At 36.0% G+C, this 15,224-nt stretch overlaps 1 pseudogene; it reads left to right on the top strand.

The window, feature by feature from the left end:
- The first annotated feature begins 1,890 nt into the window (after positions 1 to 1,890).
- Positions 1,891 to 2,748, top strand: LOC100719504 (olfactory receptor 5K3-like; annotated as a pseudogene).
- The last annotated feature ends 12,476 nt before the right edge of the window (positions 2,749 to 15,224 follow it).

Here is a 15,224-nt window from a genome sequence, read left to right on the forward strand (position 1 = left end):
CCTTGGCATATAAGTTTATTCCTTTAAAATAGTACACTGCTTTGATTACACTGGTGTTCGTGAAAGGAAACTCCACTACGATGGAAAAGTTTAACTTGAAAAAAAGGCACATAATTATTCTCATTGGCATACAGGTAGATTTTTGAGTTTTCATTCTTTTAATCCCAAATGTTTAGAAAGCAAGATATATGTGTATTTTATTTGTATGGATCATACATTTTAACTGTATCCATATCTTTCTAGCTCACCTCAGATTTGTATGCCATAGGGAAAAAGACTAAGCTGCAATCCAGAAACACTAATTCATCAAATATTCTGATTATCAGAAAGAATTTCAAAATGTTCATGTAATATTTAAAAATTGTTGTAAAATATGTCACATGTGTATATTGAAATTTTTATCTAATTTAACTAATCACACAGTTTTCACCTGACATTTTAGATCTAATAAATTTCTAGTAATTTTACTTTGATGTTTTGATTATGAAAAGAAATCCATTTGACCAAAGACTTTATTTGATTAACTTTGTCAATTTCTATGTCCCATTGGGTCACTAAGTTGTAAAAGGAAAAACCCATTTAAAGCAAAATTTTCAATTAAAAAAATTCACTTAGGAGGGTCAACGATTTATCTCAGCAGCTTAAGCACTTGCCTGGTAAGCATGAGGTAGTGAATTCAATCCCTGGTACAAAAAAAATTTAGAATTTAAAGATCATTCTTTTGTGTTAAACTCTACAGTAAAAACTGAGCCTGCCTTTATTGGTTTTTATGATTTTCCTCACAGAAAAGTTCAATTGGAATGAAGGAAAGACTCTTGTTGATGATAATTTTGAATATTTTTCTTGCAGACTGTTCTTAAAAATCAGCAGTGTCAATTGCACATAGGCAAAGAGATTCCTAAAGATCATATTAGAACCCTGAAAACAAGATCACAAATTCAAGATAAAACATTCATTAGCTCTGGTTAGAATTTAGATTGGAATGAATTTTGCCACTCACTATAGTATATTAGGATTCCTTTAACAGACATAGACCAATTAGTCACAGAGACCTCACCATATAATAAGAAAATTGCTTGCAGACCTGTGAGAAAATAAAGCAAAAAGTTATGGTCAGTATTCATGTAGAAATGGGGCCCTAAACCCAGAAAATAAGATCAGTGTATTCTGCAAAATTTAGTGGAAATTTTATTGAGAAGCTTTGTCTACAAACTTACGATTTATAAAAAAAAAAAAAGTGACTATAGAATACTTGGAAAAAATAATGGGAATGTAATAGTGGATATTACTGTTTAATCTGAGTGTGGTGTTGCATATCTGTAATCTTAGCATTTGAGAGACTAAGTAGCAACATTATTATGATTTGATTTGAAGACTAGCATGAACTAGATAACATGACCCTGTCTCAAAAAGAATAAATTCAATAAAAGAATATCAATATGAAAATGACAAAATATTTTAGAACAATAAGCTAAATATTGGTGGTCAACACTTTAAAATATCTTTGCCTAAATAAATAATGATAACCTTTATTAATCTGAAGCATTTTCTTTAATCAACATGTTCTCGTGAATTAGAGTCAAAATTAGAAGTGATAGATTCTGACACTTTAAGAGAATAAACATATGCCCAGTTTATTCCAGAGATCATACAGCATGCTTAACAGAGAAACTTGTATGAAAAGAAACTGTAAAATCTCAATTATATCATCTCAATTGGAATCTTATCTCTTCATAATTCTTTTTTTTTTTTTTTTTTTTTTTTTTGTCTTTTTCTTTTTTACCTGTACCAAGGATCAAACTCCTGACCACACACTTGCAAGGCAGGTGCTTATGCTGCTGAGCTAAATCCCAAGCCCTTATAATTCTTATCTTAACAGACAAGGTAAAGATGATTGAGGAAAATCACTCCTCGGTCACAGAATTTACACTTCTAGGCTTCACAGACGACTCAGACCAGAAGATCTACCTTGTCACCATGGTTGGGGAACCTAGGTTTGGTCGCCTTGATTTACACGGAGCGTCGTCTTCACACACCAGTGTACATCTTTTTGGGAAACCTGGCTCCGATGGATCCTGCTGTTCCTGTACCATCACTCCTAAGATGTTGGAGAACTTTTTTTCTTGGGACAGTAAGATTTCCCTCTGAGTGCATGGCACAGTTTTATTTTCTCTGTCTTGCTGAAACCATAGACTGCTTTCCTCTGGCAGCAAGGGCCTATACTGCTATGTGGAGCCCCCTGCAGTACCACAGCAGGATGTCAAAGAAACTCTGCATTCTGTTGATCACCGGAGCCTGCATAGCAGGAAACCTGCATTCCATAATTCAAGTAGGATTTTTATTTAGGTTAAGTTTCTGTAGGTCTCATTTAATCAGTCACTTTTTTTGTGATATCCTTCCATTATTTAGACTCTCCTGTGTTGACCTTTTTTATCAATTTTTTAATGGTTTTTATCTTTTCTGAATTGGTTCAAACCTTTTCTATTATTATCATTCTAATCCTCTATTTCTTTTTTTTAATCTTCTATTTCTATATACTTTTTACTATATTTAGAATGAAATCCAAAGATGGGAGATGCAAAGCCTTATCTACGTGTGCTTCTCATTTTCTGTCTGTGTCAGTCTTCTGGTTCTTTTCTTTACGTGTATATTCATTCAAGTTCTGTTACTGAAGGTGATAAAGATAATGTTGCTATTTTTTATACTCTAGTAATTCCTTTATTGTATCCTTTTATTTACAGTCTCTAAGAAATAAGAAAGTGTTAAATGTTATGAAAGGAGCTATGAAGAGAAGACAATTTTTGTAACATTCTGAAAAATTATAACCTCCCATGGAAACCTGATTACGATTCACAATAATTTTGTCTTTATTTACAGATACCAGATATGAAAAGATCATGTTAGATCATGCTGAGAGGTCAATCTAATTAGTTTGGAAAAGAGGAATTCTGTTGAAATGTGCTTCAAAATTTAAGGTACTGTAATTCATCACAATTAAGCTAATTAATTATTCATATCAGAGTATAATTGGTCACAATGTTGAAAATATTCTACAAATGCTAGAAATGAAAAAATATACATAGCTTCTACTTAACTTGATTGGCAAATTTTCTGAATCTTAACTCCTAATAAAATTAATAGTTGAAGCAAAATGGAACTGAACATGATCAGAGGTCAATGTTTCTGGAAATGAACGTGTCGTTGGGAATGGGTCATGGCAGTGAACAAGTAGAAAGAGCCGACAAGGGCAGGTGGCAGAGACTGAAAAGATGCTGAATATGTAAACAAGGAGTAGGGCTCTATCAGACGACTGAGAACCCTGAATGCCATCCTAAGAAATCTAAATTTATTTAAATGCATCAGACACTGGACACTTCCTGGTGGCAGAGTAATATCATTGTATGGTCCAAAAAATCGATCTGATGATTCATTAGAATGAGACCAACTTCAACAACTCAGACATTTGAATGACTATTTAAACAAAAATAGCCAATTGCAACTGGTGTGTAGTAATATGAAGTCTCTCCTACTTTCTGTATTAAAAATTTCACATCTGCTTTTATATTATTAGTACTCAAGCAGTGCCTTACATCTTTGGTCATTAAATACTTCCTTCATAATGTTTTCTTAATATTATTTTAATAAATTTGTAATGAATATTATTTTATTTTTAATTAAGTAATAATTTTTAAATTTTAAATTTGTTTTCTAGCTAAATTAGAATGCAACAGATATAACCTACAAAAATTCTCTTTAGGGTTTTAAATATGTTTTAAAATTATAGATAAACCCAAAAACCAAGAAGGCAGACAAGCTATCAATTAGATGGTAGTTATATTCTCTACTTTTGTAGTCATTTTAGTTGTCAAAATTGCATTCAATAATTTCTTTATGTCCCATGATTTTTGTTACATATTCCTATATCACTTGCCCCCAACCCTTAAGAGCACTGAATTCAAAATTCTGTCACTGGAATAATATGTGACTCATTCTGGGCCAGAGAGACTTAGGAGGTGATATTTCTGGAAGTTGCTTGGGAATTAGTTCCCTTCATTTTAAAAGAGATTTACCATGAAGTAATTTTGCTCCCTCTGTATATCATTCTTTATAAATGTGAAATCTGTCACATCATATTTCCATTTTGCACTCAAAAGATGATAATTCAAGAGCTTTAAAGATGCAGCCAACACTGAATTAAAGATACAACTGATGGAATCACAAAAACACAGGCCTAAAATATCTGGAATAAACTAGCCCTTTTGGTTGCATAATCTAATAGATCTTTTTACTATTTAAACTTCTTTTGGAAATATGGTTCACTTTTAACTGATTACTAATTGCTACATTTATGTGTCTTGTAGTTCATAAATATTCCCTTTCATACTCTAAATTAATTCTCACAGTCTTTTAGCATAAAAATAACTTTTCAGTGATATCAGTTTTATTATTCAGAAATACATTGTTGTTTATTCTCATTAACATATTTCAATTTCTATACCCTACATTAAAACACTGATAGACAGAAAGGTGTCATAATCTATCTACAGAAGAACAATGATGGAGCTCAGAAATAAAATCCAGACTATTTAACATCATAAACCATGATACTAGCCATTGTCCTACTATATATAAACTGAAAGTTATATAAAAGAATAAATTTAACAATGTAAAATCTAAAATAGGTAGAGATTCAAAAGAGATTTGAATCAATCAGAGTTACTCCCTAATTTATTTCTGTTTTTCAAAAAACTTGAAAGTATTACATAAACGTATTCTCATTGCATTTATAATCAGTTAAACATGAATGAAACATTTGTTAACTTTTCACATTAACCAACTGCAAATGTAATATATATGTATAATATATAAGACAATATATCAGGGTTGGGGATTTAGCTCAGTGGCATAAGCGCCTACCTTGCAAGCACGTAGTTGTGAGTTCGATCCTCGGTACCAATAAAAACAAAAGACAATATATGTTTTATGCATAATATAAAAGACTATATGATAATGCATATATGCATACATGTATTAATACATGTATATGGAAGTATAGTACATGTATTACATGTAGATACACATTTGTACACATAAAACTGTTAAATTTAGATGAGAATGCCTATGCACTTGAGTTCTTAATGAGCTGTAAGCTAACAGTACATAGACTAAGTGAAACTTTATTTAGGAGCTTACTCTAGTACGAAATAATTTAGTCAACCACAACAAACCAAGAGGAGTCCACCTGATTAAAAAGAGACAAAAGTCTGAGCTGTAACGAGCTAAGATGTTGTCTGTGTTTTACTTCTGTTTTCTGTTCATAAACCATTAACATTTTGAGCCACAAATACTTTGAAATAGTTCCCATTTGGGGGTCTGATTTATTAAGAAATTGTGACTAAAATCCACTTAGGATCTTAGAACTACATTTTTAAACTGAGGTCAAGATCTTAAACTAAATTACATACTTATCTACACAACTCGTATTCACACACTCATATTCACACATAAATAATATATAAATGCATTATGTATATTAAATAAAATGCATATCTATACAAATAGATGACTTGAAAAATATTCTATAATATTCTGATGCTTCCTTGGGAATGAATGTAAATATTTTCAGTGATGATACATGGCATGTTTTCTTTGTTGAATCATAATAAAGTTCTTACATCATACATCAATGTGTCATCTTACTGATTCTGCTTGATACCCCAATAAAGGCAACATTCACCACACTTTTCCTTGATAAAAATACCTTGTTTCCTCACCAAATAAGTCTAATCTGTGAATAATATATGGATACTGTGTGCATTCACTGTTTCCCAATTTTTTTAACTAACCTTCATTCTGACAATTTTATCTTTAACTATTTTTAAAAGATTTCAGAAATACTTTGGATGTGTTTAAAGGTATAAACTTCATACAGAAAGTTTCAATATATCAGAACAATATATCTTTGTTTTCAGGTCATTATTAGTACGTGACGGCGGTACATAATTTTTGCACATCAATGCATCTTCATTCTGCTTGCACCTCTTCTTCCTCCCTTCCTCCCTCTCCCTTCCACTCATCTTGTAATCCGCTTCCCCTTCAAGAGCTGTCTCCCTACTGCCTACTATCTGTCTTTTTATTTTTCTCTTTATTCTTCGGGTTTCTCACATAAGAGGAACTTTGAAATATTTAAACTTCTGTGTGTGATTTTTTTCATTTAACATTACAGTCTCAAGGCAGGCATTTTCCTACAAATGTCTCAAATGTATCTTTTTCATGGTAGAGTGTCAATCCATTAAGTGTAAATACTTTTTCTTTGTACATTCAAATATTGATAGGCACATAAGCCACTTCCAAGATTTAGTTCTTAGGAATTGTGTTGCTGTAAACATTGGTATGGATGTGGCACTTTAATTTGATGTATTTAATACTTTGAGAAAGATATCCAAAAGGGGAATAGCTGTGTCAAATGGAATTTCTAGTTTCAGCTTTTTGAAAAAGTCTCTGTATTGATTTCCATAGTGATTGTACAACCTTACATTTTTATCAACATTGTAGAAGGGTTCCTTTCTCTTCACAGTCTCACTATCATTCATATATATATATATATATATATATATATATATATATATGTATATATATATATTCCATTATATATAATTCCATAATATTTTCCATTGTATATATATTACATTATATATTCATGTGTATATTCATATGTTTCATTAAAACCATTCCTTCTGGGGTAGAATGAAATCTCATTATTATTTTAATTGGCATTTCTTTGCTGATTGGTGATGTTTAGCACTTCTTAATGTATTTATTAGCCATCTGTGCTTCTTCTTCTGTGAAGTGTTCATTTATTTCACATTCCTACTTTCTGAATGAGTCTTATTTTGGGGTGCAATATTTTGGGTTCTTTATATGTTCTGGATTATAACTCTGAGTCTTTAGAATAGCTGGTAAAATTTTTTTCCCAATGTGTATGTTGTATTTTACTGTTTTGAGTTTGTTATGCTGTATAGGTTTTTAATTTAATGTGATCTAATTTGTTGTTTCTTGGTACTATACTCTACACAACTGTGATTTTTTTCAGAAAGTGCGTACCTATGCCTATGCCCTCAAGACTTTTACTTAGTCTTTCAGCCTGTTAAGTACTTCTGTTTGATTTATTAGTTCTTTAATCCAGCTTGATTTTATTTTAATATATCATGAGAGACACAGGTCTAGATTCAGTCTTCTGTATGTGGAGATCAGTTTTCCTAGCACATTTATTTAAAAATCTATCTTTCCTCCAGTGTAAGGTTTTTGTATCTTTGTCCAAAATCAAACAGTAGAATGTGCTTGAGTCTGTTTCTGCATTCTGTAGTCTGCTCTGTTGATCCATGTGTCTGTTTTTGCACCACTACCATGCTATTTTATCATGGTAGCATTGTAATATAATTTCAAGTCCTGAATTCTGATGCCTCCCACTTTGATCTTTTTATACATTTTGTTAGTATTTTAAATTACCTTGCAATTTTTGTTGTCATTAATGAGCCAGTATTAATATTGTTCTATACTAAAGTCAAAATTTTATGCTGGTTTACATAGTTTCTTCCTGATACTATTCTTTTATTTCATAATCCAATCTGTGAAACACTTTGTATTTACTCATATCTCTTTTTTAAATTAGTATATGCATGCAGTACACAATCTTTGTATTTTGTGTGTAGTTGGTACATGTACATAACACTTCATTCCTATTTTCATCCTCTTACCCTCCATCCCTTTGCAATGCCTCCAATTCTTGATAGCTTTCTCTGAGGGAATTAGAAAGATCTAATTCCCTACCTCCTGTTATCTATCTGCCTATAATCATCTATGTTTTATTTTGCTTTGTATTTATACTTTAGGGTTCTCATATAAAAGAATCTTGCAAGGCTCTTGTCTATAATAGATCCTCACATATTCCTTGTGTTTGTTGATCTTGCAAATTTTGAAAATTAGTTGAAATTTTTGTTTAAAGTATCTCAACTAGAAATTCTATTTTTCTCATTATCAGACTGAGATTGTGGATTTTCAATAACGTTAATATAAATATTGATATTGATGGTGACCACCAAGCAACAATAATATTTGCCAGGTTTCACTACTGTAATATGCTCCCCTTTTCTATATTATAATAATATATGCAGCCCACATTTAAGAAGTGAAGGGTTAACATCAATTCTTAAAAGACAATATACGTATGTCCATTATTTGGCATTCTTCTTTATATAAGCTTTACCCACATACCACATATCGTCCATCTATCATTCATGATAGTCTGGATTTATAGATGTTTATTAAATATCTCTGGCAATATGGTTTGTATCTAGATGATCCTCCACATCCTCGAGCTTTCAAGTCAGGATTTTTAAAAGTGGCTGGATCTAGGTTGTGTGAATAAAGATTAAGGAATTATGATAACTAAATCAGTCTATTGAGTGGTTAAGTATAGTTCTGGGTGTGAATAATGGGAAGCCTAAATAAATTAATAGTAGATTCATTCTATGCAAACTTCAGCGACCAATAGGGTTATAGCCTGAATGGAATAAAAGGGAAAAGGATATTCGTGGCTTCTGCTTTCCGCCTCCTGCCTGCTCTGCCAAGGACTATTTCTCCACTGCCATTCGGTTCAGCAATGTTTCCCCATCTTGGAGTCAGCTGACTATGGACTGAAACTTTTACAAATTGTGAGCTAAAATAAACCTTACCTTTACTTTTTAAAATATTTTATCTGACACCTGAGGCTCAAAGGAGAGGTTCAATTTGGATGACACTATTCGAGATTTCAGTCCATTACAGATTCACTCCAAAGAAAAATATCATTGAAGAAGAACATGAAAGAATAAATCTGCTCATTTCATGTTCACCCAAAAGCAGAACACAAGGGAAGACCAGCAAGAAGAGATACACTCTCCTAAAACAGGCCCTCCCTGATCATTTTCCATCACTGGGCCCAACACTCTGAAAGCACATTCACCTATGAACATCAAAAAAAGAACTGACTAGTGACCTAGCACACCAATGACTCAATCACCTTTCCAGGAAGCTTTAATCTAGACAATCATGAGTACTGGACTCAGTATCTTTGGATAACTTTTAATTGGATTGTTTGTTTGCATTTACTGAGTTTTCCATTCTTTGTATACTTTGTACACAAGTTCTATATCAGAAATGCATTTTTGTAATGACTCCTTGGTCTATGGCTTGGTCTTTTGTAAATAATTAGTTGAGTAAATTAGTATGATCTCTTGAAGAGTAAATTAGTATTGATCTCTTGAAAATCAATATTCTGTTCCTTAAATTTATTTGAAAATAGTATATTGTTTTGCTTGCTACAACACTTTATAAATCTTGAAAGCGTGCAATGTGAAGAAAATTTTTATTCTTCTGCTTTAGTTCTAGGCTATTTTAATATTTTTCACATTAAATTTAGAATCAGTTTTTAACCTGCAATTAATCATACTCTGAATATGCCTATACACATTTATATATGAACATATATGTTCTCTTACTTTGGTCCTGTTCTACTTTCCTACCACCATGAACCACCAGATTCATATGATAAGTCTGTCTTTAGACTTTTGAAGAAGTTCCATGCTGTAGGTACCACGAGCAGCCTGCTTCCCCATGGAACAATTTCTCTCCTTGACGATTTTCTCTTGAGGAGAATTATAAACTTGTTTAATCTACATTCTGGAATTTTATTTGGGTCCTATCTTATGACAGATTTTTCCTGTATCATGTAAGAAAAATTTTCCTTCTCTTCCTTGTGGCTGTTTAAGAGACATCTCATCTCCTGCTGATGAGAAATCATACTTTTCATTCATGAGCTTCTGCTCCTCCTGGTAAGTGCATCATTACTCTTTGTTTCATGTATGTGGTTTGGTAAGTTAAACTTTTATAAGTTTCATAATTTTTTATTATATTTACATCTGAAGAGTAGAATCAATAATATTCTCATGGAAGACACTCTTTTGTTATCTTTGGCCTAAGGCCCATGCAATCCTAGAGTCAGCACATGTCTAAATAAATGAATCTTTGATTCTAGAGTTTGCCAAGAGTTAATATTTTCATAGTATTATGAATTTTTATTCCTTATGTTCTAAATTTGCACCATGTAGTTTCCAATCTATTTGAAAAGTTATCTTCAGAATGCTAGGCTGGTTATGGGGCTCAGATATGTATATGGTTTGAAAATTAATATCCTTTTTCTATAATATATTGGAGCTCTACTCTAATGCTATTTACAATGCTAATGTCTAAAAAAATGAATCATGAATGTTGTCTGTCACTGTTCTGTTCTATTTTCTTACTGTCATGAACTAAACATCTTAGCTCTACTATAGACTTTCTCCATGATGTTTCTGCTTTGGAACCAGTTGACCATTAAATTCATTTGAAACCATAATATGAATTAAACCTCTCATCCCTTTTTTAACCAGGGATCAAACTGACCACCTCATGCTTGCTAGGCAGGCACTTATGCCCCTGAGCTAAATCCCTGGCAAACTTCTCATTCCTTAAATAACAAGTGTCCAATATTATGTCTCAGCAACTAAGAAAAAGACTAATACAAGTTTTCTGTTGATTTACTTACTAAAGTATACCACTTGCACCTATGCTTCATCTACATGAAGAAGTGAGTTGTAAGTTTACAGATAAAATGAAACAATGTCCAACTAGAGATGGCCATTTTAGGATAAATGAATATGGAAAACATCTAGGAAAGAGATTTATGGTGGGACTTTAAGGATTTTATGGGATTAGAAATAAACTTTCAAAGATGTTATTTAAGAACCTCAATGATTTGAGGGGCATTTGAATAACAGCCTTCTTTTTGTCATACAATCCCAAATAAGGGAGCATTTTACATCCCAAATTTTTGTATATTTCTCTAGGAATACTCTCAGATGAACTAACTTTATGTTATCCCAGCAGCCCTATAGCAGCTATTGTAGCTCAAGAGGGTTTTCAGTAAACACATTTTAGCAAGAAAAAACAGGAAAAATTATGTTAATGATTCTGATGTATATACAGGAGACATTTGAGATAAGTTTTTAGCTGATTGCAGTTCCTATGAGAGTAGAATCCAACAAAGTGAATAAAGGAATGCATACAGAGCCAGAAAAGAGTATAATACTCTTTATTCAGAAAAAAAAAGGAGTGGAGACTTTCCAGCCCAGGATGTACCTGAGTACCATTCACATCAACTTAAAATGCAAACAACTTAAATGCTCCTAAAGTGATGAATGAAATAAGAAATAGTATCACCTGTGCACAATGGATCACTAAGCAGAAAAGAGAATTAAATCCAGCCATTTGTGTCAATGTGAATCAAACTGGAGATCATTATGTTAAAAGTGGTAAACCACAGAAGGACTACTGGCATATGATTTCACTCGTATATGGGATCTAAAATAGTTGTTCTCATAGAGATCCAGAGTAGAATGGAGATTAACAGAGGTTGGGAAGAGTAAGTGGAAAGTAGTGAGGGGACAAGATGACCAATGAGTACTAAATTATTGTTTGATGTAGCACATTCTATAATATAATGACCATAAACAATGATATGTGGAGAGAGGAGAAAAAATGGCAGTTTGCTAGGAAGCTGGATAGAGAACATCTGTGGGGGAAACAGCTCAGATGCTAGAATTTCACAACATGGAGAGGGCCAGACAATTGGATAATGAATCTTATTAACCAAGGAGGAAACCAAAGGGAAAAATGAAATTAGGAAGAGGAAGGAAAAGTGCAGGTGGAGGGCTGAAGCCCGACACACTCAATGAGACCCATTCCGCGCTGTGCTGGATGCACCCTGGAGTTGGGAGATCCAAAGCTGCGTTGAAGCCGCAGCTGCCAATAACAGGAGTTGGTGAGTCCCAGGCCCTTGATGGGAGGACGCAGTGAAGTGCAGAGTTGAGCCAAGCAGGAGAGCTTTGTTGGCTCTCAGTGAGTACTGGAAATTGTGTCCCTAAGCAGCTGGAGCCACCTGGCCATGCTGGAGGAGGCTGCAGAGAGGACCATACACCTGGGCACCGAAGCCGGACACCACACAGTTTTCTGAAGAGGCAGGATGCTGATCTAGATGTGGAAAAACCACATCAAGCTAGAATCTACCTCTGTAGAGGAAGGAAAAATACGAGTGTAGGGCTGGAGCCCTACGTACTCACTGACACCGATCCGTGCTGTGCTGGGAGCGCCGTGAAGGCAGGTGACTCGTGGTCAAGCTGAAGCCATGGCTGCCAATAACAGGAATTGTTGAGTCCTGAACCCTTGGCAGGAGGATGTGGTGCAGCATGGAGTGGATCCAAGGTGGAGAACTACATTGATTCCGGATGAGTGCTGGGGATTGGGTCCCCGTGGCTGCTGTTGCTGGCTGAAGGACATCTTGAAGTTGGGTGGAGCCTGGTGCCATAGCGGCATGAGTTGGCTGCCCCTGGCACAGAGAGGACTGGTGGGATCTTCTGGGGCTGAGCTACGCCTCTGTTTGGGAACCAGTAGTCAGGAACAAAACTGTCATAACTCTGTGATCTCCACAAGGTGCAGCCTAAGTTGCTGAAGGAACTTGTGGGTCAGCTGGCTCAGGGGCTCAAGGCTAGCCTGCACTGTCCTGTATCCCTGCATGTACCTCAGATAACAGCAAATTAAAGAGGGCAGCAAAACCCCAGTCAGCATGCTTTGGAAAGACCCTAAGCAATACAGAGAGGGCCAGAAATGCCCCAGACACACCTGTCTGAAAGAAATCAGAAACATGATAAGAGATAGAAATTTTTAAAAACCTCCAGCCACTGACCCTGGGAAAATAAGCCCAGGAGAGGTAAATATAGAAGAGAACCAGTGCAGTAATCATACAACATTAGATACAGCATCAGCAGACATAAAGAAATACCTTCATGACCTCATAGATGAATTTAAAACTGTACTTCTGATCCAAGTGAGGCAAGATATAAAAAGATTAATTAAAGAAATGATAAGCCCCTCCCAAGCGAACACAGACGGAAGAACTGAGGAACTCAGAAAAGGAAGAGAAACCTTTGATGAAGAATATAAACAAAACCTAGAATACATGAAACAGATTCAAAGAGATTACCAAGAAATTAAAAACTCCATTGAAAGCTGGCAAAATGCCTTGACAGAAACTAAAGTTAGCCTTTTGAAACTTGAAGAGATATTTATGATGTGTGATCATGAAAGAAAAGATCTCTTAAAAATAACAAGGAACCAAGAAGCAACAATTCAAAGGCTAGAAGACGATAAGAGGATTTATAACTTAAGAATAAAAAAATGTGAGCAGGCGGATCCGGAGCCACCTGCAGAGGCCCCTTCCTTTGTCTGGAGGAGGAGGGGTCCCGGGTTCCTGGGGCACCTCGGCCCGTACCCAGCCGCGCCTGGCCGTCGGTGTGCGGAGGAGGAGCTGCGCGGATCCGGAGAGCCTGCAGAGGCCCCTTCCTTTGTCTGGAGGAGGAGGGGTCCCGGGTTCCTGGGGCACCTCGGCCCGTACCCAGCCGCGCCTGGCCGTCGGTGTGCGGAGGAGGAGCTGCGCGGATCCGGAGAGCCTGCAGAGGCCCCTTCCTTTGTCTGGAGGAGGAGGGGTCCCGGGTTCCTGGGGCACCTCGGCCCGTACCCAGCCGCGCCTGGCCGTCGGTGTGCGGAGGAGGAGCTGCGCGGATCCGGAGCCGCCTGCAGAGGCCCCTTCCTTTGTCTGGAGGAGGAGGGGTCCCGGGTTCCTGGGGCACCTCGGCCCGTACCCAGCCGCGCCTGGCCGTCGGTGTGCGGAGGAGGAGCTGCGCGGATCCGGAGCCGCCTGCAGAGGCCCCTTCCTTTGTCTGGAGGAGGAGGGGTCCCGGGTTCCTGAGGCACCTCGGCCTGAGCCCAGCCACGCATACCCGTCTGCGTGCAGAGGAGGAGCGGGGTAGATCCGGAGTGCCCGCAGGAGGCCCTTCCTTTGTCTGGAGGTTTGTGGATATCTCTGCAAGCAGGGAGGGATCACAGGCTCCTGAGGCACTGCGGTCTGTGGTGAGTACCCTAACCCGGCTGCGATCCAAGAGCTGTGGATCTACCAAGGGGCAGGTGGGCGCACAGTGTCCCTGAGGCCCAGCTGGTCTGGAACCGCGGAGTTCTGAACAAGCAGAGAAGGGCCATTGGTTCTGCAGGCCCAATGGCCTGGGGTAGAGTGGTGCCAGAGTCTCAGTAGCTGCAAACATAGAAGGGGATTTTCAACAGATCCTGAGGAGGCTTTCAAATAACACTTGAAACACAGAAATATAGGAAAATGACAAAACGAAAGACCAAATTACAACCTCAAACCTCCAGCCCATCTCAGGAAACCCTAGGAGAAGTGTATTTAGAAGAAAATATATCCCATCCTCCTCATATATTAGACACAATAGCTACTGAAGTTGACAAGCAACTCCAGGAAGCTTTAAAGAAATTCAAACTCGAAATAATTTCCCAGATAAAAGAAGAAATGATAAAAGAAATGAAAGAGATTCTAAATATATCTAAAGAAAACACAGATAAAAAATTGGAGGAATTAAACAAAAAGATAGAATCCCTAGACGAGCAATATAAGAAACAAACAGAATACATAATGCAGATGCACAGAGATATACAGGAAATAAAAAACTCCACTGAAAGTTGTAAAAACCGCCTTAATGAAAGTGAAGATAGAATTTCAGACCTTGAAGACAGGATTGCAGCAAGTGAACAGGAAAGGAAAGATCTTTTAAAAATAACAAGGAATCAGGAAACAACAATTCAACAACTGCAAGATGATGCAAAGAAGAATAACATAAGAATGATAGGGATTAATGAAAAAGAAGGAGACAACATAAAGGATATCAAGAGGATATTTAGAGAAGCAATAGCTGAAAACTTCCCAAGCATGAGATCAGAAACTGACATCAGGATCAGTGAAGCATATAGAACTCCAAATAGTCATAACCAAAATAAAACTACACCCAGACATATAATAATCACCATCCCAGAAATCCAACACAAGAATAGATTATTAAAAGCTGTCAGAGAGAAAAGACAGATCACTTATAAAGGAAAACCTATCAGAATCACAGCAGACTTCTCATCACAAACAATAAAGTCAAGAAGAGCATGGAGTGAAGTATTCCAGATCCTAAAGCAAAATGATTTCCAACCTAGACTGATATATCCTGCAAAACTATCATTTAAAATAGATGGTG

The sequence above is a fragment of the Cavia porcellus genome, unplaced genomic scaffold, assembly GCF_034190915.1.
Source record: "Cavia porcellus strain 051 isolate PalLab524CR breed Dunkin Hartley unplaced genomic scaffold, mCavPor4.1 scaffold_15, whole genome shotgun sequence".
Classification (NCBI taxonomy): domain Eukaryota; kingdom Metazoa; phylum Chordata; class Mammalia; order Rodentia; family Caviidae; genus Cavia; species Cavia porcellus.